Raw genomic sequence first — 24,455 nt, forward strand, 5'->3', positions numbered from 1 at the left:
TTGGCCGTCATCTCAAGGGCTCGTGTTATCTATCAAGAGCCCATAGACCAAAACTACTTTTGGCAAGGTAATTATCTTCTCTTGTCGATCCAAAATATTACCTTTGTTTGGATGCATTTAGCAATTCTAGTATCAGAAAAAACAGCAAAAGCAACAAGAAACAGTGAATGGATTCTACAATAAAATTTCTAATCTGATACACTTACGTTCACAGACACGTTTTCTGCCATTCCACCGAACGTGCCATTCTGATATACAGCAAGAATTCCTTTCTCCAAGGTGTTTTTAAAAGAAGCATTTTCCACACTGTCATTCAAAGGAACACTGATAGCAAAACGCACATAGACACCTGGACTTTTAAAGATTACTGAGCTGGTAGCGACCAGCTCAGTCATGGATAAAGTTAGTGAAGATGACGGTGCCACATAGCTTGTGGTAGCAACAGGACTTGATGGATGGAACTGCGATGAAGGAATTGCTGACACTTTAATATATGTAAACTTCTGGCTTTGTGACAAATCCATACTTGTTGTTTGTACCAGTGGCTTACTTTGGTTTTGGGTACTTGTGAATGGTATAAGTGGAGTCGACAGTACTATATAACTTGTGGTAACAACAGTAACTTGGAATGACGATGTTCCTGATACATTGGCAGATGCCGTTGTTTCTGTGAGTCTCTGACTTCGTGACGTGTTCACACTCGGGACGTGTGTCGATATCGTGCTCTGTTCTGGGACGGATGAGCTTGGTGAAATCGATAATGCCATGTGACTTGTGGTAACTACAGGAACCGTACTTGACGGAGGGACTTGGGTTGAAGGTATTGCTGATTCATTTGCAGATGCCATGGTTGTTGCAAAACTCTGGTTTTGTGACAATGTGACTTCAGAGGTAAGTGTCAATAATTTACTTTGTTCTTGAGTGGATTGTAACTTATAACTTGTGGTAACTACAGGAACTATACTGGATAAATAACTTTGGGATGAAGGCGATGCGGAGAAATCTTCAGAAACTGCTAATGTATAGCTCCGGCTTGCTGCTATTTCTACACCTGAAGTTTGCGTCAATAACATACTTTGCTGGGAGTGGGTCGTAGCTGCTGAAGAGGACACTGACGTCATTCCAATGCTTTTCAGTGACGTGGAGATTAATAAAGTGACAGGAGCCGTAGGAATAAACGAGCTTGTTGAGAGGTACATGATGGCATGCGGTTCCAGAACAACCTGTATAAATAGCATACAAACTGTGAGTATCAGGATAATTCATATATTTGAAAGGTAAGGAATCAAGATGGCGTATATGTTCGCTCAAGAATGAATATTGACGTGCTACCAAATACTCTGATCTAAAGGTAAAAGAAACTTATTGTATTCAGTACGGAGAATTTACATGTTGAGCTTTGGATGAAAGAGTTAAATAACTTTATGGTCGTGTCGTTCTACAAGAGGCACAAAACAACAGCACGAAAAGATGTTTCCATATAGCAAGCTCCCTACCGTCAGATCTACGTTATCTGTTTAATATGACACTTTTTCCTCCTGGACATATCGATAACCTTTTACACTTTAATTAAATTTTGGTCTACCTGGGTTTGGTCACCACTGTTGAGGTTGTGGGACAGAAGTCGCCCGGAGAGATTTCAGCCTTGTCCAATGCGAAAGGTTTTCGAGCACAAACCAGCTTCGTGACTTTTTCTCAAATTCATAAGACAGGATGTTGGTGTCAAAAGTTTGCTCACGGACGCTTTTGAAAAACAAACAGAATCAACGATGGCGGATTTTGAAAGTCACGACCGTCCTTTTGGTACATTATGACATTATAATCGACGCGTGACCGTCACATAGCTCGAATACACTTGGATATATAGACAAGGAGGGGATCATTTTCTGTCCTCCACCTAACCCTCCCTTTCCCCCCCCCCCCCCCAAAAAAAAAAAAAAAATCCGAAAAGGTCAGGGCCAATCATATATCATGACAAATTGCAACTAAATAAGATGATAATGACGATGGCGATAATAACTTAAAATAAAAACATAACAGTGAGAGTACCCGATATCCAATTGCTTGCGCCAGTGAAATGTTTGATTGCCGAACACTTTGACTAACACGAAAACCAAGAACTGGTTCACCGTCATTAAGGACTTGAAACGTTACGTTCACAGTAGTGTTATCTGGAGCAGATAAACGCTCTATTCTAACAACCTGTGCAAGGAACAAAGGTACAAGGAACTGTCAAACATAATGAATAATCTGTGTTAAATAAACATTGATTATGGCTAAAAATATTGGCGTTTTGCCTGGAACACCCTAAGCTAGACCAAAATCCGAAATTTACACTCCTAAGCGAGACGACGAGCATCCCCGTCACTCTCATATGCGAGTCCCCACCCGTACAATCTTCGTCACTGTACGTTAACACACGGAAGGAGCATCTGGGTTAAATAAAGGCAATAATATTGAACTTGTAGAAATAGTTTCCAAATAAGCACCTGACTTGCTTTAACACTTACTTGCCCACAGCCAAAAAAGCATTGTACAGTTTTGTTTATAAAGGAAAACTGAGAGAAACGGAAATATAATTAAAGTGTACAATTTTTGATCAACTTACGTTCACAGAAACATTTCCTGTTCTTCCATCCAATGTGCCATTCTCATATGCAACAAGAATCCCTTTTTCGAGGTTGCTTTTAAAGGAGGCATCGTTCACGCTTTCATTGAGAGGAACGCGAATGGCAAAGCGCACGAAGTCACCCGGCGGTACACTGATGACAGAACTGGTAGCGGCAAGTTCTGTAGTGGAAGGCCGTGGTAAGGGTGATAATGTTGAAATTTGAATTTGGGAAGATGCTGTTGACGCATTTCCGGAGGACACTGATGTAGCTAATAAAGATGTTGCTGACACGTGTACGGAGAACAATGTTGCTGTTAATCTATGGCGTTCTGGTGAAGAGTCTGTAGCCAACGTAGAGGGAAAGCCTGCAAATAGTCGAATGAATTAAAATTAGCGAAAACAGTCAACTCCCGCCTTGTGAACACCTCTCTATTACGGACACCTCGTTATCACGGACAGGAGTTCAAGTCCCGGCGAACAAGAATTACTGAAAATAACTCCCACTAAAACGGACTTCCTCTATAACGAATACCAAATTGTAGTCGTGAAGGTGTCCGTTATAGAGGGAGTTGACTGTAGACGTCATTACACTGAAACGCTGCAGTTGCAGGATAACGCGGTGGGGAAGGGCATAAGTGAAGGTAATTTCTGGCTTGTTCTCCTTCCTTAGCGGAAATGTTAGCATAGGAAAAATGTCAACAAGGTAAAGTGAAAGGCAATCTTTTGCTAAGCACGTTTCCTGAAGATAAACAGAAAAGGAACACAGAGTAACTTGCAGTACCATTGCTTTCGTGTTTAAAACTTACCGTGAAGGGATATAGCAGTTGATTGTTGTAAATAATTAACAGTTGTTCCTACCGACGAGTCTCTACTAATATGAGCCGCGTTTTGGGTCAAAGACGATACATTTACAGATGCCAGTGCTGATGAAAACACTCCGCTTTGGGATATTTCTACAGTTGTGGCTGCCAGAGAAATTCGCGATTGTGGAGGTGAGGATGAGAAGGGTGATGTAGTCGTCAATAGCAACGACGGAGTTGTGCTAACAGGAACATTACTTGATGGATGAGGTTGGGACGAAGATGCTGCTGTACTATTTACAAAAGAAGTTACTACTGTTGTCCCCTGGCTTGCAGGTAAGGCTTCCACACTTGACTTAGAGACTGAACCTATTAAATTTGATGAAGAAAGTTAATATTACCAATCATGGAATTGTTCTCACAGCTATAGGATTTCACAATATTCGTAACTAATCGCGTTTAGTTCAGGAAAGTAACGACAAAATCCCGTCACCTCCAAACAAAGATATTCTTTTAGACGAGATCCTTTTGATTTGAATGAGAGACTACAGCACCTGGAAAGTTACTTTTCTGTTGTACATTAATTTTATCCTTTCAGAGTGGTTTATAGCGTTGGGTAATATTTGACATAGAAAAATGTTTCTTGTTGTGTTTAGTTACGTTGTTGATGATTATTACCTCATTTTCAATAACCATAAAGGGGGAAGTTTACTGAATGCCATATAATCACTTTAACTTATGTGTTAACTTATGAATTTTTAGCCATTTGTTTTGTCTGTGTTTAACTTACTTGACTTTTCATGCAAATAAGACGAGCTTTCATGCAGTGAAACTGAATGATTTGTAGTCCTTGAAGCAGTTTCTGCTAAGGTTGCCAGTGATACCCCCTGATGTATGCTAGACGCATGCGTATGGTTTATGTCCGACGCAGACGAAGCAGATAAAAAGGAGTGAGAGGAATCCATTTTGGTAAAAATCGAGCTATTAATAGCAGAGGATGATTCAAGCGCAGTTGTTTTTCTCGAAAATGACAACGTCCGCGACACATTGGTAGAAACCAACTGGGAGCTAGCAGAATCTGACTCCGAAGTAGCCATGGTTACTGTTGATAGTGTTAAAGTAGGTTGGGAATCAGATGTCATCTTCTTTGCCGAGAATGATGTTCTAATTATTGATCCAGTTAACGTAAACGACGTTAAAGCTTTCTGTAGTGACGAAGATGCACTTAAATTGCCACTGCTGTAAGGGTCGGAAAATGAAACTGTGTGATTCTGCAAAGGAAACACTGTTGAAGATACCGGAGAATCTGTAGCAATGTGGCTTGTATAAGAAGACAAGTACGAAGAGTTTATGGACAATACAGATGGTAGGAGATATGATACAGTAGTTGTGCCACTATCTTGTGGTGAACTTGTAATTTCTGATGTTGCGGCTCCCAGAAAATTTGAAGTGGACTGAAGTAGATCGATACTGGAGAGAAATGTGGTGGTACTCAATGGTTCTTTACTGGAGAACTGCATCGAGCTAGAGCCGTTAAGGTCTGTTGAAATACTCGATCCTAAGGCAGAGAAGCTTGTTGTTGAAATCGGTACAACGATGCTTCTGAGCGGCAACGAAGAAGTGACATCTGTTTCACCAGCAATGGAAGAAATATAGGACGTGGCAGTTTCAAATTTGGACATTTTGAGGGATGGTGTCAGCTTCTCGACAACCGAACTGTTGCTTGGAAGAGCACTGGATGTTGTAACGATTCCTTGCGCTGTCAAATCTGCTGGTAATGGTGGTCACTTTTAAGGAGCTTGATAAATATTGTCCAGTAGTTGAATTAGGAAGCAGCGTGGATTCACCCGCTATTAACGAAGTTTTCGTTGATGTTGATTCCATGCGTCGATTGCAACATTAAAGTGGAAACGTTGTTCCTCCCCTGTGTGGTAAACGTACTTTTATGTGAAAATCTCATAGTAGAGTTTACATGCTCCAACGAAGGCGAAATAAATACAGCAGTTGTCCGACTAGATATCAAACCAGAAGTGGAATTTAAAGCAGAAATGTTTCCGATAGAAGACGAGATTGACGCGGCAATGGAGACGTAAGGGAACTCTCTTTTGTCGTGGCTGAGTCAGTAGTGATTCTGGACCTCCCAGATGTCTCCTGTGAGACAGTCAATGAAGCGGAAAGTACTTTTGTTGCCGGTCTTGAAATAGACTCTGTTGTGAGAATTGAAGAGGTTTTGGATGAAGTCCCATCACTATTGTAGATGAGAGAAACGTTTGACAGCAATGAAGTTTTAGATGTTGAAAGTGGTGGCACTGAACTGGCACTACTGGCAGAGCTTGTAAATGACACGTACGAAATAGTTACAATCGTTTCCGTTTGCGATAGGCTTGCTTGCTTTGCTGACGTCTCTAGCGTCACCGATACAGAAGTCGACGAACTAAATCGACTTGAAGGAGTCGGGAGCGTTTTACTGAAGTTCACAGTAATCGATTGAGAAAGTGCAGTTGTATTGTGTATTTCCTCCTTTACAGGTGTGTTAGTTAAGACGCCAGTTGGATATGACAGTCACGGCAAGTGTCTGTTTGGAAGGCCAAGGGGAGCCTGTGGTGGATATTTTCTCTCTTGTTGTCATTGAGACTTGATAAGATGGTGACATGGGCTCAGACCTGTGTATGGTCTCTGAAGGTCTAGAGCTTCCCAATATAATATTCTTGGTTTGGTTTAGTAGTAGAGTTGTTGTACTGCTTATTTCAAGAGATGAACTGCTGACGAACACACCAGAGGATTGAAATACGGTACGTGGTTACAATAACATGGTGATGTGGACTGGCTCGACTTGGAGATGGTAACGGATGGTGTTAAACTGCGAGTAGATGTCTGATCCGACACGGATGAAAATGATGAATCTTCAGATTTATGTACTGTAACCAGAAGCGAATATATTGTTGACGAGTTGTGGGATGCTAAATCTGTTTGCGAGGTCTAGTAGGTGAGTTCTATTTGTTGTGTGCAATTCGAAAGCTTGAATACGAGCCGCTGGTTGCTCCTGCAATAGTACTGAGCTTTAAGCTTCCTTCTGAAGAAGTGACTTGCTGAGTGCTACGAAATGTTTCAGTGGAATCGCTTTGATGGAGATACGTAGAGAGAGTAAGAGACAAATAAAGGTGTTCTTGTATGTGTGCTTTGAGCTAAACTGCTAGCCATTGTAACAACGTTCGATTGTATAGGTTCTGTAGCTTCGATTGAACCTAACGAATCTTCCAAATACTGTGGAAACAGTTTGCATTGCAGTCGTTACGACTTGTAAGAAGCTTGAAGCGTTCGTCTCCGTTGAACTTGACTGAAACGAATTAGATGAACGTATGGCGGTGCTACTCGATGACAAAGAAGAGTTGCTCTGACTCCCCGATAAGGAATTACTTGTAGACAAAGCCAAAGTAGTGCTACGGAAACTTTCAGTGACATTCTTTTGAAAGGCGTACGAAGGAGAATGAGTGGTAAATGAAGGTGTTCTTGTGTATGAATTCTGAGCTAAGCTATTCGACCTTGTCACAGAATTCGAAAATATCGTTCTTGTTGCGTTGATAGCAACGGGTGTACTTTCAGCGACACTGTTGCGTTTTGGTTGTAACTATTTGCAGCGAACTCGAATAGTTTGTTTCCTTTGAACTTGCCTCAACTGAGGTAGCAGAATTTATACCAATGCTACTTGAAGACAGTGAAGCGTTGCTTTGAATCCCGTGATAACGAATTACCTCGTAAACAAAGCTAACGTAAGCGGTTCAGTAAATCCGGGAATTGAAAGCGATGACGCTTCGAGCAGAGAACGCACACTCCTCGCTACACTTTGAGTTTCAGGTGCCGCGGTTGTAACGAATGATAGTGCCAATGTTATTGGTTCCGTTGAACCAATGATAGGAAAGTTAGAAGATTGAAGAATGGTGAGAATGCTGGTCTTGTTGAGCGGTGAATTGGGTGTGGTTGTGCTGGTGCTAGTGACTGAAATGAAAAGGTTACATTAATTACATTAGTGATTTATGTTATACATTAGTTAGTTATTAGTCTATACAAAGAGTGAGATGAGTGTTGCAGTGTAAAGCACCTCGTTAAAAAGAAACACTTTACAGGTATTGCTTGTAAGCATTTCCGCTCAGTGTTCTTTGATATTGTTTGTTTAACACGCGACTTTTTTTAAGTGGAAGACACGCCTTATATGGGTGCTCAATACTATAACATTACACTAGCTGAAAACAGCATTGTGTGGTTGTGTAGGTCACATTTCAGGGGTTTCTACTACAATGGCCGCACAACGCTCGCCTCCGAAGCGTCAGAACGATTGAGCAATATAAAAAAAGGTCTAGAGGACCGCAACGAACTTTTAATAGATCACCAATCAATAATTGATGAACGGTCCAGTTATCTAATCTTTTCGTATTCACTATTTGCAATGAAAACTTTTGTTAACGAGTTGCCTTACACAATAACAAGGTACATGTAATTAGTAATGTAAATTAAAGTGGCCAAGGAGGCCAGTAAAACTAGTTAGTAATAATAATTGTTAGTACATGTACATGTATATGCATTACTTAGTACTTATTACTTTACATTATGTTACTAAATTACCTATTCTAACAAGACTGGCAACAATAGTGGATTAAAGTAAGGAATAAGAGTGCAGATCGTTGGCAATCCGTACCTGTCATTTGGGCAAGGTGAGTACATGTTAATGTGCAGAAGTGAGATTGTTAGTACGCGTGTGAGTGAAAAGAGAGTGATTTAAAAAAAAAGAAAAAACAAAAAAAAACGGAAGTATGATCCATACCGCAATGGACAACTGTAAAAATTGTTGGCAAGAAAAAACGTGGCCTAAACTTGAAAAAAAGGAGCAAAAACAAATAAAAAAGAAGGAAAAAAGCAGGTTTCAATTGTATTGTATGCTTCTTTGTTAAGGCTAGTTATTCACGATTTTTTAATTTCTTCTAATTTATTTTATTATCCGAGTAAATTAATAGTCCATTTTACAGTTGCCTGCCAAGTGCCTGGCCTTTGATTGGTAGTGAGGTGGGGGTGTCTTTGTATTTTTATATTCTTTTTTTTTTTTTTTTATAATTGAAAACTTTTTAACATCAAAAAAACGTAATAAAAAAAAAAAAAAAAGAAGGTTTATAAAAAAAGTCCCTCCCCTCCTCACAGGCCCCGGCCAAAAAAAAAAAAAATTCATACAATTTGATATTATTTTCAAGATTTAAAATCATTCACGAGTTTTTGTCTTGATCCACTGTTAAGAGCTATGACGGTTTTCTACGACAATCTTAGACAAAATTAAAACAGAAATAAATATAATAAACGAAAGCGTTCAAAACCTTCTACAACTTATGCATTTTTACGTGAAATATTTCACCAAAATTGGCGTCACAAATCAAGCAACTCCAGCAATTGTTTTAAAAACACCATCTTCTCTGTTGTATTCAGTACTTTGATGAGTATGATAAATATTAAAAAAAGCTTTATTACGGAAGACTCGTCACCGCGATATCTGGGTCACATTTATTCATTTGTTGTAGTTTATAGAATAAATTATTTCAGGTGAAAATGATTTCCATTTTTTTTTAAATTAAAACATAAATTCACTTTGATCATTGATACTTAAAAATTTTGTCAATTTCGACAGCTTTATTTTTATGTCAATTTTTTAAAATTTATTTAAGTGAAATATAACAGTTATTCCTCCTCAAAAAATAATGTTACATTATTAGAAGTTAGAAATTGACTTATAACCGTTGGAAATGAAACGAATGATCGATCCCAATTTCGCCCATTCCACGTAATATGTGTCAAGCTATTATTAGACTAAAAATACACAGTCGACAGTTCCACGGATTTAGCGCAAAATTACGAATTCATGGTACCCCTTATTATCTTCACATTAGACAGGTTAGAACTTGTGATGTGCTTAGAACTCCTGGACGCCCGAGAGCATTTTCGCTTGTCATGACAAACGAGTCAGCCTAGATTTTCAAAACTGATCTATAAACCATTCAAGTAATGCAGTTGATTTGATGCATCGTATTGTTGTAAAATGGGGTTGTTAAATGTAAAACCTATAAATTTTGGACAACCAAACACTTCAAATGATATTCAATTGAGCTTGTTAATCAGTAACAGAACTTTAATTGAAAAGAGAATGTAATAAGTAACACGTAGTTAAAAGTTTTATTTCTTTGCCAGATGAAAATTAGACATCTATATCTGCACGTAGATGGCATGATTTGCGCAACATTCTATAATTCACCTGAACATGTCAAAACGGCGAATTTGCGAGAACAAAAAGCACGATTAAGAAACAAAACCACAGTAACAATTTAAGTCCAATTTGTGTACTCCTAAAATTTCAAAAATAGCTAACAACAGTAACAATGAAGCCGTGTCTGTGTTCTTAAAATATCAAAGGGTCCATTTTAGGATATCAATTTCTTATGCAAATTCTGAGCGAAATGTAGAGAAGACGACACTGTAATTATAACCCGCCGGGCCGTGTTGATATCAACTTCACTTTGCTAAATCACCGGGCTAAATCAAAACAATGATTTATCCGTCAGTCATTATCTTTTAAATTCGATGGAGTAATCTTCCCTAAAGCATAAAGTTCTAAATGAGCCATCGATTAAAACTCAAATAAAAGCTTGTTTATCTCACATGAAATAACAACGAAACTTGCATATTGGAATTATACAATTGACGTAACGCGAGCCACAATTTACGTCGTTGAATCAAGACCTCCTGGTCAGCAGATAAGAAAATTATTGACCGCTAGCTACTTTGATTAAAAGTTAAAACGCCATATAAACAGCAATGTTATTAAAGAACTGAACAGCCTTTAGTCCCCACGTTACATAAATAGTGTCGCTGGACAGTTCGCTTAAGAAAAATTATGCCCAATGTCAAGCACAAACGAATGTACATGTACTTACCATTTTCGGAGGTCGAATTTACTTGCACAGAATGACTCGAATGGACGGAAGTGGCAGGCGGTAAAACGCTTGTTGATACTGGAATACTCGATTTATCCGCACTGGAAATCGACGATGCATTATCTACACCAGCGACGAAGCCACAACAGATAACCCACAAGGTAAATAACAGTATGGCCGCGGTTGAGTGCTGCGCTCGCACGCTTGTTCCTTCAGACGCAATGAAAGTTGATCTTGCTTTCTTATTCATCTATTTTAAGGACAGTGTTTTCTTACGTCGCTCCAGCTTGAAGTCTCAGGCGGCGTTTCATGAGGATTTGTTTTTAACAACGCCGCAAATCTGCAAAGAACGAAGACGTCAAGAAAATGAACAAGGCATCACGCTCTGTGGACTGCATTTTAAGCCCCATAGAAACACTTCAATAACCTTGGCAACATGCGGCCTCTTTCAATTCATCTAATATTAACGCTAATCAATATTTGATTAGCATAACTTATTCCCTCGGGACAGACGGGGCATTGTTTCAATTAACACTTCGAAAATTGTGCTTTATCCGAAGTAAAATTCGTTAATGATATATTATAAAGGAAGTCTTATAGGATTACGAAGAAAACGTTAGTCACGAAGCATAATATGCAAGCGGATAACCCAAAACTAATTCTCGCCTGTCAGTGTTGAGTGGATGTTTAGTTTACGCTTCAGTGTGCCTTTTAGACAGTCAGTATAAATTAATTTTCCGTTTCCATGCAACGAAAACGAGCAGTTTTTCATAGGCTTCTAAAAACTCTTTGGAAACAATGCGGCTCGATAATTGAGATAGTTTAAGATTGCCCAAAACTTTTTAAAGATATCTCGGCCGAAGCGAAACTGTTGACTAAGCATGAGTCCGAATAATTAGCCATGCATGCATTGAGTAATTAGAATTCTTATATAAATTCTTCCCAAGGTCGTTAAAAAGTCAGAAGAAGTAAACTTTGATTAAATTTGATAGTTTAGACAAATAAGGGAGCAGAAGAAGGTCACGCAGTAGATTAAATAATCCGGCATAGTTATTTGACTTTATAACATGTTGGATTAGGAAAACATCAGTCCGTATGATAATTTCATCCGTCACGTTCGGCTAGAAACAAAACATACAAAAATTTAGATTTATGAAGCAAGACCTTTAATAAAAAAAATTCCCAGCGGAACTGTGGACAGTAGCTCGATAAAACCCTGATAATATCCTGGTATTAAATGGTCGAGGCCCGATTCATGACACGCGAAGAAGAGAGGCCGGATTAGCTGTCCATGTTCAGTCACCTTTTGTTGACACACGCCTTAACGTATTCCTAAAATTAGCATAAGCCTTCGACACACATCAGGTCTCCTCTGAAGACCATAGGTAGTGGATTATTAATGTAGCCCTTTTCGCAGATCTCCGGTACAATTAGTAAAATAAAGTCCGCCATCAAAAGATAATACGAAAAGAGAGAGCAGATAGGGCTGATAACTAAAATAAGCCAATCACCAGTTACATGTACTTGCCGGTCCACGCAGTCCAGTTAAGATGCTGCACAGCCATTTTTTAATCACATTTTTAAGTCGTGAAATAAATATTTTATTAACCAAAAGGTCTCCGGACCGTATTGGGACAGTGCTTTACTGTAAGAATACCGAGAAAATAACTTGACAGTACGGACCTCACTGCGCTAGACTGCCGTAATTTTCGAGACCAATTATATAAGAAGCGATACATGTATTTCGAGATATTCTACCTACTACGCTAGACTTTCTGCGTTGGGTTTCTGGTGAAACCTGAAAAGGTTTTTTCTTCTTCATTTTGGTATTTCCCCATTCAGTGGTCAGTGTTATTCCTTCGTCGTGGAAAACAATAAAACAAAAAGAGTAACCCACACATGTCCCAGGTGGGTTTTTCGTCGTACATCCTTGGAGAACCATTCACCAGCAGGTGTGTTAGGTGGGACTTCACGTATGTCATCGTATCTCGGTTAGAATCTGGTAACTAGCCGTAACAATCATCTCCTTTCCAGGACCACTCTTTTAAAGGTTCAAGTTTTCGAGTAGATTGCACCCCAGGTGGTTTATTCAGTGAACATGAAAGTGCGATACTGTTCGAGTTCGGAACAAAAATCTCGAACGTGGATAATATACTTAGCTATGAGCTAGTTTATAGGGTATTCCACTTGTTATAGAAAATGCCAAGAAAAATAAAACAAAATCTAAAGTTTGACCGACCAAACAAGTTGAAAATAATTGCTAGTGACAGCTGGCATACCTTGTGTCCGACAAAGTCAGTAATTTATGTTAATAAATAAAAATGTGAAAATAAAAATAGAAAACCCAAGGTGTCAACAAGGTGTTAATTAGCCTCTCTTGGCGACACGTGATGTTGTAAATTGTTAATATCCTGGATTTTAGAGCTTTAATTAGTTAGTTCGGTAAAAGGCCACAAAATAAGCTTGCTCATTCCTTTCTTATTTTATTCTAGGTTAAATGTCAAGAACTGACTAATTACATGAAGAAACGAGCTCGAGAAGGAAAGCCCTCCTGTTCTAAGTTAAAAACATTAGATTCTCCATCGCGACTGTGTTACATTCCGTTTAAGATTAGTTCTGGCAATTTGGTGGTAAGCCATAACAGACAATATATCACCTGTCTTCCAAACAATTTACCGATGTTGAAAAAAGTAACTTAATATAGACTTTGACCAAGCTCGTGTCGCTCGCTATCGGCTGCAACGGATGGAGGGGCATTGATGGTGCAGTGCTTTTAAAACTAAAAAATACTGAAATACCCAAGTACAACGAGGTGTCAAAAGAGTATGAGGATGTTTTCTTTTTTTAATTTGTGTCAGTGATGAAATTTATACTTGGTGGTTATGGAATAATCCTTTTACACTTTTGTTATCGATGCTCGTGACATGCATCACTGTACGTATAAAAATAAACTATTTAAATTTAAGAGTTATGATAAAATACATTTTATGAAGACATAAATACTCCCTATAATGAAACTACGTTAGTAATTAAACAAATTTATTTTAAAAGGGTAAAATACTTATGTTTGACAGCGTTAACCGTTAACCGCGACAAACTAATTAAAGGAAACGTATCCAGCTACTCGTTCTAAATAAATATCTTGTCATACCTTGTGTATAAATATAATCCCAACCTGACGACGGCGAGGTTTAGGACGTGTGTCTTAATTATGTCGTCTTTTCTACAGTAATAATGACGTGAGGCGTTTCCATGACAACATCGAGGGAGTATTGTAATGGAAATACACTGGTACCATGACCACACAAAAGAAAAGGCAATATTTCTGACTTAATGACAAGTCTTAAAACATGAAACAGTTTTGTATTATGTTTCATATGAGAAATCTGAGATTTTCAATGTTTTCTGGCACGAATTCGAGTAGACGACAGAAAAAAACAATTAAACTAAATAGTGCTCCAGGAAGACCAGTTACTTGTTATACATTAAAAACCCGCGAGTAAGAACCTAACATTTAGGAACCTGTTAAGTTAAAATTGGCAAATTAGACCCATTCCGCCACTGCAGACCGGACTACTGGATGTGGTTGATTTATATTTAAGCCATACTTCTATCGGTTTACCGGCGCGGTAAATATTCATGGTGTTTTGGGAGAACACAAGAAAAATCTAGTAAATCACAAACAGTTAACAACTGGAAATTTTCGCCTATGTCCACACGCGTTATGCTTCCATATCAAGGACGGGCTGGTACAATAATAATAATAACTTCATTTATCGCTGGCATGGTAGACCGGTAATACTAGTCAAGAGATTGTCTGGTATCAATCGGTGACCAGTATAAAATTGATCAAGCATAAAATTTAGTAAATCATAAAAAGTTTAATAGCATAAAATTTACACATTACAAATCTAAAAAGTGTGAATTATATATCAAAAAATAAAAGGTTTAAATTACCATAGGTTTGTGACCAATCACAGCTCGCGTACTATCTCAGTTATTATTTAGCTGTATCTATAATAAAATCCCATATTGGTTGTTTCGCGTGCACATGATATCGGCCAATAAAATTTAAATATTTCCCGCGGATACAGCTGGCAGCTAGTGGTTCCCATCGCTAGACTAGCAACTGCTTAAAGTTGAAAATGACAGAAGTTTTCTCTGAATTACTTTAATGCTAGATTTCGTAAATGACTTACGCCAGGGCCTGGAACCAGGGCTCGGAAGACCTAGCTCGGGGAAAAAGGGTACTCAAAAATATCTTGTACGTGGGAGGCTCCACTCCTCCACTTCCCGGTCCAAACCTGTGCCCATTTTTAACCCTTTATGACAGGAACGGTAACCCTTTCATATAACGTTGATAGAAATTTCCACTCATTCCCAGCGACAAAAGCTGACAACAATTAAAACTGTGAACAACGCAACAACTACAACATGATCACAAACAACGACAACAACAATTTGTTTGCGGTGCCGATCATTTTAATGTTTTATTATAAGTTTTATTTGCAACGAGTTAGTAACTGGGCACCTTCGGGAAAGCTAGCCAAGTGCCTATTTAATAATTTAGACTGCTGAACAAGTCAGAAAAATGCATATAATTTAATATAAATTTTACGAGATATTATATACAAAGATAAAACATACTGTACACAAAAATTGTACAAGGCAGGATGTTTCGGATGAGTAAGGCTAAGAAAAGTTGCTTCAAGTTCAATTTTGAAGTGAGCACAATTTCAATTTCAAACGATTCACCTAAATGGTCTTCTCCACGGTTTTACTTGCCATGAATAGAAAGGATTCTTAAGATATAACAAGCTTACCCAGCTGCAAAGCGAGTACTTAAACTACACACGTTTCGAGTACTTTGTCAATAAAACTCGGTGGCACACGAGGCCTGACCACACAGAAAGGGGTTTAATAAATTTAGATCATTTTACAGTAAAAGTCCTCGTCTTGAAGCAACAAGTAGGGGTATTAGTTAAATATAGCTGCCCTACATACACTGTGGGCTATAATTAATTTAGGTTTCCTCATGAGGAAAATGTCTGTACGTAAGCCTGGAGGGCAAAGTCAAATTTGACACGTGTTAGTAATTATTTCTCCAAAAGGACTTCGTAATTTGTAATTTATTTACCTACGTGACACGGAAGAGCTCAGGAGCTCGTTAAGACGTGTACGTACATCCAAGGTCGAATTGGATTTTAGAGTGTTGGTTTTTGTGGAGGGAGGAAAACCGGAGAACACGGCGAAATTCCCTCATAGCAGGGACAAGAACCAACAACAAACTCAACCCACATATGGCACCGGGCTGGAATCGAACCCGAGCCACATTGGTGGGAGGCGAGCGCTCTCACCACTGCGCCACACCTGCTCCCCTTAACATTTTCGAGTGTCGCAAACCTGAAACCAGAATGATCAGATTTCTTTTGCAAGTTGAAACAGCCCACCTTGACAACTTTAACTTGTACCTCTTATTTGGCATCTGAGGGATATCTGATTACAATCCTTAAATGAACGCTTATAATAAGGCGTGGTAGCACAAAATGGGTCTTATATAAATTAAGACATTTTTGTAGAATGCTAGTCCTCATGACTTTAGTAAAGTGGAACACAGAGAAATCAGTATGGAAACCAATTGTATGTCCTACAAATTTTACAGCTTATGGTGACTGATGTACAATTTTAAAAAGAAAATACAGTTTGGTAATATGACAAGCTTAACCCTAAAAATTTTTTTTTTTTTTTTTTGTTTTTTTTTTTTTTTTTTTTTTTGTTTTTTTTTTTTTTTTTTTTTTTTTTTTTTTTTTTTTTTTTCTTCCAATCACTTTTAGTCCCATCCCCAGGAGAGACAACATTTTTTTCCATACGTCAACTCGCGGTTCTTGGTAAACATAAATAACTAATATTAATCTTGAATTATCCAATATTATATTAACCTGATACAAGTCTGTTGGTATATTTGTTCATTTTGACTGATAGTTGAAAAAAGAAACGAACTACTATAACATACATAACAAAAGATTTTTCTCGCGCTTGTTATGTAACTGACGATAACCGGCATCGACAAACCCCAACCTCGTCCTAAAACGGCAATGATTGAATGAGTGAATGACTAGCTAATACTTATACTGAATGGCTGACTGAATGGATGCCTTCATTAATTTTAAAGTATTAATCTGAAATAGAAGTAAATAGCCACTAATTTGCGGCGCTTTTTAGATATATAAACTATTAAAATTTGAAATAAGTTAGAACACGTTCAAGTATGATACATACTATAGTATGATACATAATTATACTCTATCATTGATTAATTACGACTTAGCATTCGTCCTCAGAATGTGTGGAATCTACCCCAATGTTCAAGTAAGTATTTCTTGAGGATCCACTGACTGGACGACCAAAGTCGTCAGTCATCGGACATGACATGCTTCTTGATGTCGACGGAAAGGCAGCATACGCTGTTACTGACTCTTTACTCCCTTTGCTACTGGCGTGTTCTGGCTCAAAGGGGCTCCTTGTAGATTTTCTCAGCAAATCGGGGTCACAACCTCTGTCTGGCTCTGCATCACTTCTTTCCAAAACTCTCAAGCTTAACGTTTCGTAGAATAGAGGCGCTCCTGTAGTTGGGATCTTTTGGGACGTCAACTTTTAGGAATGGCTCGTCGTTCGCTACCCAAGTTCCACGGCGAACGGGCTGAATTTTTTCAAGCTCCGAGGGTGGTATGGGAGAGCTAAGGGAAAAAAAAACAAATAAATTAAAGCATTACTTTTTGCTGTGGCGAATAAACAAAGGAAGCAAAACCAATGGCGCTTATACCATCATTAAGCGTGTTTAGACTTATGACCTAAAGAAACATGATTTTTCCAGAAAAGCTCTTTTTAAATGACAAAACTCTTTTCGTTGTTTTGTAACAACAGCAAAATCAACAACAACAACAACAACAACATGTACAATAATGATAACAAAAACAACATATTTTCCTCTGACTTACTCGGAAGGTTTAACTCTTGATCTCTCACACATTCCTTTCTTTGTGCAAACATAAACTCCAAAGCTTCCAACTACTATCAACAAAACAGAAAATACTGCGAAGATAGCAACTACAGCAGCTTTGGATAAGCCTCCACCATCTTGCAAACGGGCTGCTGGACGTCCTGTAGAAACTCTTAAGGTAACAGTAATGTTCGTCACATAGTAACCACGCCATAGAGATTCACTGGCTTCGCTCAACATCTGGGCATAGTCTTGGTCGCTGAATGGTGAATCGTACGCCACCATTAAGTAAAAATCTGCGATAATACTTCCATTCCTAAAAGAAATGACCTTTGCATCTAAGGAAACAATTTCCGTAATTATTTCCTCAACTTCATTTGCAAGGACTTTGAACATCGTCGAGTTTGGATTGGACAGGTTTGCGTGAAAGTTTCTGTTTCTTATGACTAAGGAGCCGTCCATGATTTTAAATTGTGTGGTGGTGTTCAAAGTTGGTCTGAAAGTGGTCGAGACCGAACTAAAGAGATACAAATCTGTGGTCATTATAGGCTTGACATGCGTCGTGGAAGTGTGGGTCGGACTTGGAATTAACATTGCAGTTCCCTTTGTTGAAGAATTGAATGATTGAGATGTACTTGTGTTGTGTGCGCTTAAAGATATGTTGCTGGATGCTGGGGTAATGATTTGGCTTGCAGAAGATGTATTTCGTGACAATACCGTTGATTGTATTGACAGTGACAATGTGGGGATAGAAATCTGCACGACAGTTGAGTTTGTTGTTGTATTGCTAGAATCCGTAAGCAGTGTGTGTTGAAATGTTTTATGAAGCTCCGTGGAAGACACGGAGTTTACTCTCGTGCGTGACAGACTGACGTTGATGCTTTCGCTAAAACTTGGACGCGCAGTGGAGAAAATGTCGCTCGACAACCCAACATTTTCTACTCGAGAACTCGTTCTTCTCCTTGAATCTGACAAGGCATTTGACATGCCTCTTGTATTTGACGATACTTTTGTTACAGGAGAAAGTCTAACTGTTGATATCCCAAGAGTGTCGCTTGTAGCTGTGTACATTGGCAGGTGCTGGGATGTTCCATGGGGATTATCAGACGTACTTTGTTGTTCGCCGGAATTAATAGTTGATAGCCAGGAACCTTCGAAACTTGACGTCATTCTTTTTGCTGACATTTCCGCAGTTGGTAAGAATCTTGTTACAGATTGAACACCTCTTGACAAAACAGGTGATTGTCTTGAGGGCTGAGTTGTGGTAATGTAAATACGTGTAAAAGTCGACTTTGTCGGAGCATCACTTGTATCCTTATGCAATGATTGATGGTAGGCTTTAGAGACCTTCTTAGTAGAAATGGTAGAAGTTGTTGTCGGACTTTCCTTTATGCTGCTCTTTGATTTTGACTGTTGAACGTGAACATAGGAACTGACGATGGAGACCCCAATTTTCCCTTGGGTGCTCATTTTCCTGGAAGTTAAGGTCTGTTGGGAGATTGTCGACGAGCTGTAGCTTACGCTTGTCTGGCTAGGAATCCACAACGAAACGCTGTCAGTACTCTCCATCTCAGAGGCAGCAGTTGGGAGCTCTTCAAAACTACTGTACGACAAGACCGGGTCGTATGACGAAGCCAAGGCAATTGCCAAAGAATTGAATTCCGCTGGAGATGAACTCAATAATGGAGATTCTGTGTTCGAATTTGTATTCAACGACACAGTACTGCTTAATGAAATTGCCTTTATACTGAATTGAGTACCTATCGATGGCCTTGTTTGCAGATGACTTGAAAGTGACGAAGTAGTTTCCAGTGACGTGACATCTCCAACTGCCCCAACTGTCGAGAAGCCGTTGCTATTATGGGTGGTGTATAGTGGCTGCGTCGAAATTACCAATTTGGGACTTCGAGGGACTAATGTACTGGGATGACTTTGGTGTGTGGCAGAAAGTGACGTGGCTTTCGTAGATGTGAGAATATCTTGAAGTTTACTGGATCCTTGGTTGGCAGATAGAGATAAAGAAGAAAAGACCGTCTTTAAAACAGTTACAATACTTTTGCTTGAATATCCAGAATGATTTGAAGGTTGTTCTTTGCTAACCAACCTATTGGCTGTGTAACTTGATAGATTGAACAGTTGACTGGTTTTATGGCCCTTTATGAAAGACGTCACTGATCCAGATGTAGGAGTAGGAGAGAAATGCATCGACACTAGGCTTCCATAATTTTTAGAAAAAGAAGATTCCTTTCTGACGCTTGTGTGGTTAACCATAACGCGGGTCTCTCCTGACCCGATGGACTGTGAAGAAACCCAATCTGGACTAAAAGTGCTTCCCGATGAGCTTCCTTCAAAAGAATTGGAGTACAAAGAAGACGACACACCGGATTTTGCAGTTGGTAAGAGTGTGCTAGCCGTTATTCCTCTTATCATATTCATTTTTCCTGTATGTAACGAATTTTCCGAACTCTTCCAAGAGCTTTCAAGATTAGCGGTTGTCACAGCAAGCGAGCTCGTGCGAACTAACTTTGAATGCTGATTACTTTGCCTCGATGTTAGCTGGGAATCGACCGATTTGGAATACGCAAACTCGGATGACTTTCTGATTGAAGTTGGCAAGGTAGACGGGATGTACTTAGCTTCGAACGATGTTATACCATTTCCCACGGTTTCGATATCCTGGAGTGTTACAGTCGTAGACTTAATAGAAATGTTTTCTGAAGCTTCCTTTTTCTCTGCAGATGGTGTCGGTGCATTAGAAACGGCTTTCTGGACTACAGATGTGGACTTAATTATGCCCGAGGACGACACGGGTGGATGAAAACTGTCAGTATTTTCTTTGCTTCTTTCTGTAAATGACCTACTTGTTCCATGGAGCAGGGAATATGAAGATATGGTCTTCGTGTCACCACTTTGGGACGTATGTATTACTGGTTTTGGAGTGCTGTACATTCTGTTAATATCATGTCTTGATGCCAAATGCGACGTTGTCTTTCTTGAACTTGCCAGATTCGGCGTCGAGAGAGTTGACGTCGTGGCATTGTGGTTTTTGGCTCCAAAACGCGTCACCAGACCTGAGGACTCGATGAATGTTACTGATGTTGACAACTTGGAAACTGTTTTTCCTGTCTCTGATGAAAGATAAACTGTTGTCTTACTTGAGTTCAGGGAAACTTGTTTCTCACTTGATTCTAAGAAGAAAAAATACGGAGCCTTCAATAGAAAATGAAACTAAAAAAAATAAACTTTACCTTTTCATGCGCTTAAACCCATAATTCGCAACCTCTCAATCTATGGGAATTAATAATTTATCCACTTTTTTGCACTACACTCAACGTTGCCGGTGCTTTTTTCAACATTGGTGCTATACCATAAGCAAGACCGTGGCGCGACAAAACTTGTTGGTGCAGATAGTAGTCCTAGTACTTTGTGAGATTTCCCTAACAATTTTGGTAATTAGACAATATTAAAAGCGACAAAAGGTTGCAATGATCAACACATTTTAAACGAGTAACTATCTTTTAGAGTGAAACGCAAATGATAATGAGAATTCTTGTCGATATGAATACGGGCATTTACCGTCGTTTATAAGTAAACAAATAATTTTTTTCTTAGAACAAAATAATTTAAATTTGTGTTACGTTAAATGTCAGCAATAGTTCAACAAATGCAACTTGCAAATGGCCCAGTTAACTTTTACATCGTCTCGAGTTAAATAGTGACTTTTGAAACTACCAACCACTAGAAAACCTGCCAAAAGACAATCTTTATTTGAGATTCTGTCATTGCAACATGTTGCTGTAACTTGTATCTTCCACATCGATGTCTCAGCATTAGCATCACTCTGCAGTCAAATTTTCTTATAGGGCAAAATTATTTCACAAATTTTACAGTTTTCAGTGAACGCTAAGTGGCCATTAATTATCGACGCAGGTGTCTTTCAGTAATGGAACCTAAAACCGCAATGATACAGTTACGTGCAAGATGACATCTTCCAGTGCGTCACGAAGCGCTTTGTCAAAATAATCTAGCTAAACTGTTCAAAACATTGTTCTGAGGAAGACCAAGTTCTTTACTAATCTAACACACAGCACTGTTTCTCTTGGCCCTGTTCCGTTTCTTTTTCTTTTGTTTTTTTGCGTAGCTTCACATAAAGATATGTACCGGAAAATTGATTATCATCTTAAATTTTTTCCGCTTTATTCTCGTCTAACTTCGTCTCCTTATGTTAATGTCTACTATTGCAAATGAACATTATTCCTAGCATTGTCTTTTCTGTTCTCGTGTTATTTGATCTGATAACAAGCGAGAAAACAAAACGGTATTTAAACAAAATAGTTTGGGAGTGCAATAATCTACGAGGAATCCGTCGAGAATAAGATCTGCATCGAGTATGGGTGATTAAGCAATAATAAGCGATAGCTAAAAAAAATGTAGCACATTTTGACTACAGGTAAGTTGCTAATTCACCATATATAGATTATTCGTTTCAGTAACTAATTTTGTCAACATCCATGTTCCTTTTACAAAAACGACTTAATTTACCCCGCATTTTTTTTTACTTCTAAACATAATTCTGCTCTCAAAAAAATTGTGCTGTATGTAGTTTAACTTAAAAGTTATAACTTTATCTTTACTTTCAATAGTTGCAAAGCAACTATTAAATGTACGCGCGTGAAAAATAGTAAAAATAATAAAAACTTTTACTAACCAGAGGAAGGCTTTATGGTGTTGAAAGACCACACGCTTTTCGTTGCCCCCTTTATGTGTGTGCCTTTTGATGCTAATCCTGTTTTATTCAGCTCACTCACTGCTCCACTGTAATAATGTTTTTCTCTGTTGTAGAGCTCTCTTGTAACAAGGTAAATTACAGCTGCACCAATACCAAGAAGAAGGATAAAACCGAGTGTAAGAAGCGCTATTTTACGCCTCCGAGGCGCCCTCGGTGCATCTTCAGTTGGAAGCTGATATTTTCTCGCGCTCTTCGACAAACTGGCAATGTACGCATCCTCGAACTTCATTTCTTTTGGAACCAAGCCTGTATCGGAGCTTACCACTGATACGTCGTCCGGGGCGTGCTCCAGAATAGGAGAGAAAGTGACCGATTTTATCTCAGCCATTTCAGTGGAATTATAGTTTCCTTAACGCATGATAAGCACCCACCTTTTAGTTTCAAGACAGTTATCATGGCAACGAAAAATGTTTACAAGTGCTACAAACCACTAAGTGTGTTTAACAAAGTGGAAGTCCGATTTTGTCAATACTCGTGCGGGTGGCAATGCATTAAGAGCAAAATAGGAACTCAAATTTAAATATGCAAGAGATGAGACGTTCACAAATATTATTTCTTTTGAAGCGTTTTTAAGTAGTTTTATTTTCCAAGGGAAAATAACTGAAGGGGTTATGCTATAGAAAAAGGTGTTCTCATTTCAAGAAAATAATTAAATAATTTGCTTAAATAATTAGTTCCATTTATTCTGGTGTTAATGCAGAGCTAAGACACTTTTATGAATAATTAAATACAAGGATTGCAATATTACCAAGGGGGTGTGAAATTAAAAGGGAACATTAAAAGCACTCCACCGCATAAATTGTCCGCGTGCCGACTAAAATTTTCACCGGATCTCTCTACACTCTCGATAACACATTCTCCCACTGACCAACCGTGTGTGACAGCAACCTTCTACTTTGTTAAGTAAAACGAGTACACAACCAGTCGATACAAAGAAAAAGTACCCGAACGCCTCTTCTCTTCCCTTCCCCCAAAGAAACAATCGCAGATATGGTTTTCGCATAAATGACATTGTTATGAAAACATTGTCTCGGCGGCTATTGAAGTGGCATGTAGCATTATTCAAATCCTTGTCGAGGAAAAAGACAGGAGTGCGAAAATATGAAATTTTCTGATGAAGTTGTTTTACTGTTGCTATCGAGTTCTACCTTGTATGATTGTGTTTTCTCGTTTGCGGGAAAATCGCCTGATCGCGCTAAGCAGACGGGTTGGGTAAAATGTGACTATATTCTGCAAGACTGAGCAGAATAATTATTGTTTTATTATTCCTTAAATTGCCAAAGAAACGCATTATACAAGTAGTCTAACGGGGGTTATGTAGCTATAGCGTTTGCAAGACGTTGGAGGAATCTTGGCAACCTATCTATATCGAATGATATATGTAAGTTTCAAATAAACTGGAAACTCCGACTTTACCGATATTTCGTCTTTATTTAAAAGACTTCATCAGGGCAACTGGTGAACAGCGGTTTAACCGTTACAATAATACACGTTAGCTGACGTGAGACGCTAGTGTTACAATAAAATAATGATATATACATGTATGGATGATAGATATCAAGGTCTTCTTGACCAAATATTGGGGGAGAATTAGGCTAAGAAAATATTTAACAATTATTGTAGTAAATGAAGCAAATCCTTCCGGTGAATGTTTTCTTTTATGTGTGTTATTTACCGGAGGTTATTTCAGTTTCCTTAACCCTATTCAGACCGGGTTTTTTGGACCTTCTCAGACGGGGGGGCAGCCCCCCATGTACTTAGATTTTAACCAATCACCATGAAGCTTATAGATGTATTGTACGTCCGAAACTCTTTCTTTTGTATCGGCACGTGGGCTAGTGACGTCACTCACTGACATCGTTCAACAGCCGCCATGGATCCGCCATCGGATTTTTTCCAAAATGAAAAAAAACACCCAAAATCACTGCAAAGTACTCAAAATGAAAAAATTGTTAAACATAAAAATTAAAAATATTCCATTTAAGTTGTTTTTTTAACAGAAACACGCAAAATTACAAATTTGGGAAAACATGCCTGTCAAAATGCCGTTGCCAGGTGATGTCAAGTTCCGACACATCATCCAACCCTACCAGGGCAGAGGACTCAGAAAGTTTGGCAGCGAAAGAAGCAAAGTCAGCGCGGGCCCAAAGCCCCCCCCGGTCTGAATAGGGTTAAAACCTGTCAAACATTTTTTTTGTCAGTTTCACAGGAAGAGTATATGAACTTTGAAAAGTTTTTATTGTTATCACCTCAAGTCCGAGAAATTGTATTGCTAAATTAACTGATT

At 38.7% G+C, this 24,455-nt stretch overlaps 2 pseudogenes across 2 annotated transcripts in view; both read right to left on the bottom strand.

Moving 5' to 3' along the window:
- Positions 1–10,781, bottom strand: part of LOC144633391 (uncharacterized) — a 29,514-nt pseudogene extending 18,733 nt beyond the window's left edge. The window contains exons 1-7 of the transcript XR_013567058.1: positions 10,380–10,781; positions 7,021–7,407; positions 4,202–5,968; positions 3,418–3,780; positions 2,609–2,976; positions 2,050–2,202; positions 207–1,223 (exon numbers count right to left, since the gene is read on the bottom strand). The product of XR_013567058.1 is annotated as an uncharacterized LOC144633391 (transcript). The remainder of the gene's footprint in view (positions 1–206; positions 1,224–2,049; positions 2,203–2,608; positions 2,977–3,417; positions 3,781–4,201; positions 5,969–7,020; positions 7,408–10,379) is intronic.
- Positions 10,782–16,207: 5,426 nt separating this feature from the next.
- On the bottom strand, positions 16,208–22,504 carry LOC144632964 (uncharacterized; annotated as a pseudogene). Its single transcript, XR_013566972.1, has 3 exons — positions 22,088–22,504; positions 17,378–20,567; positions 16,208–17,116 (listed from the first exon to the last, which is right to left on the bottom strand). The product of XR_013566972.1 is annotated as an uncharacterized LOC144632964 (transcript).
- Between the last annotated feature and the right edge of the window lie 1,951 nt (positions 22,505–24,455).

This window comes from Oculina patagonica, chromosome 12 (assembly GCF_052425735.1).
Source record: "Oculina patagonica isolate OP01 chromosome 12, crgOcupat, whole genome shotgun sequence".
Lineage (NCBI taxonomy): Eukaryota > Metazoa > Cnidaria > Anthozoa > Scleractinia > Oculinidae > Oculina > Oculina patagonica.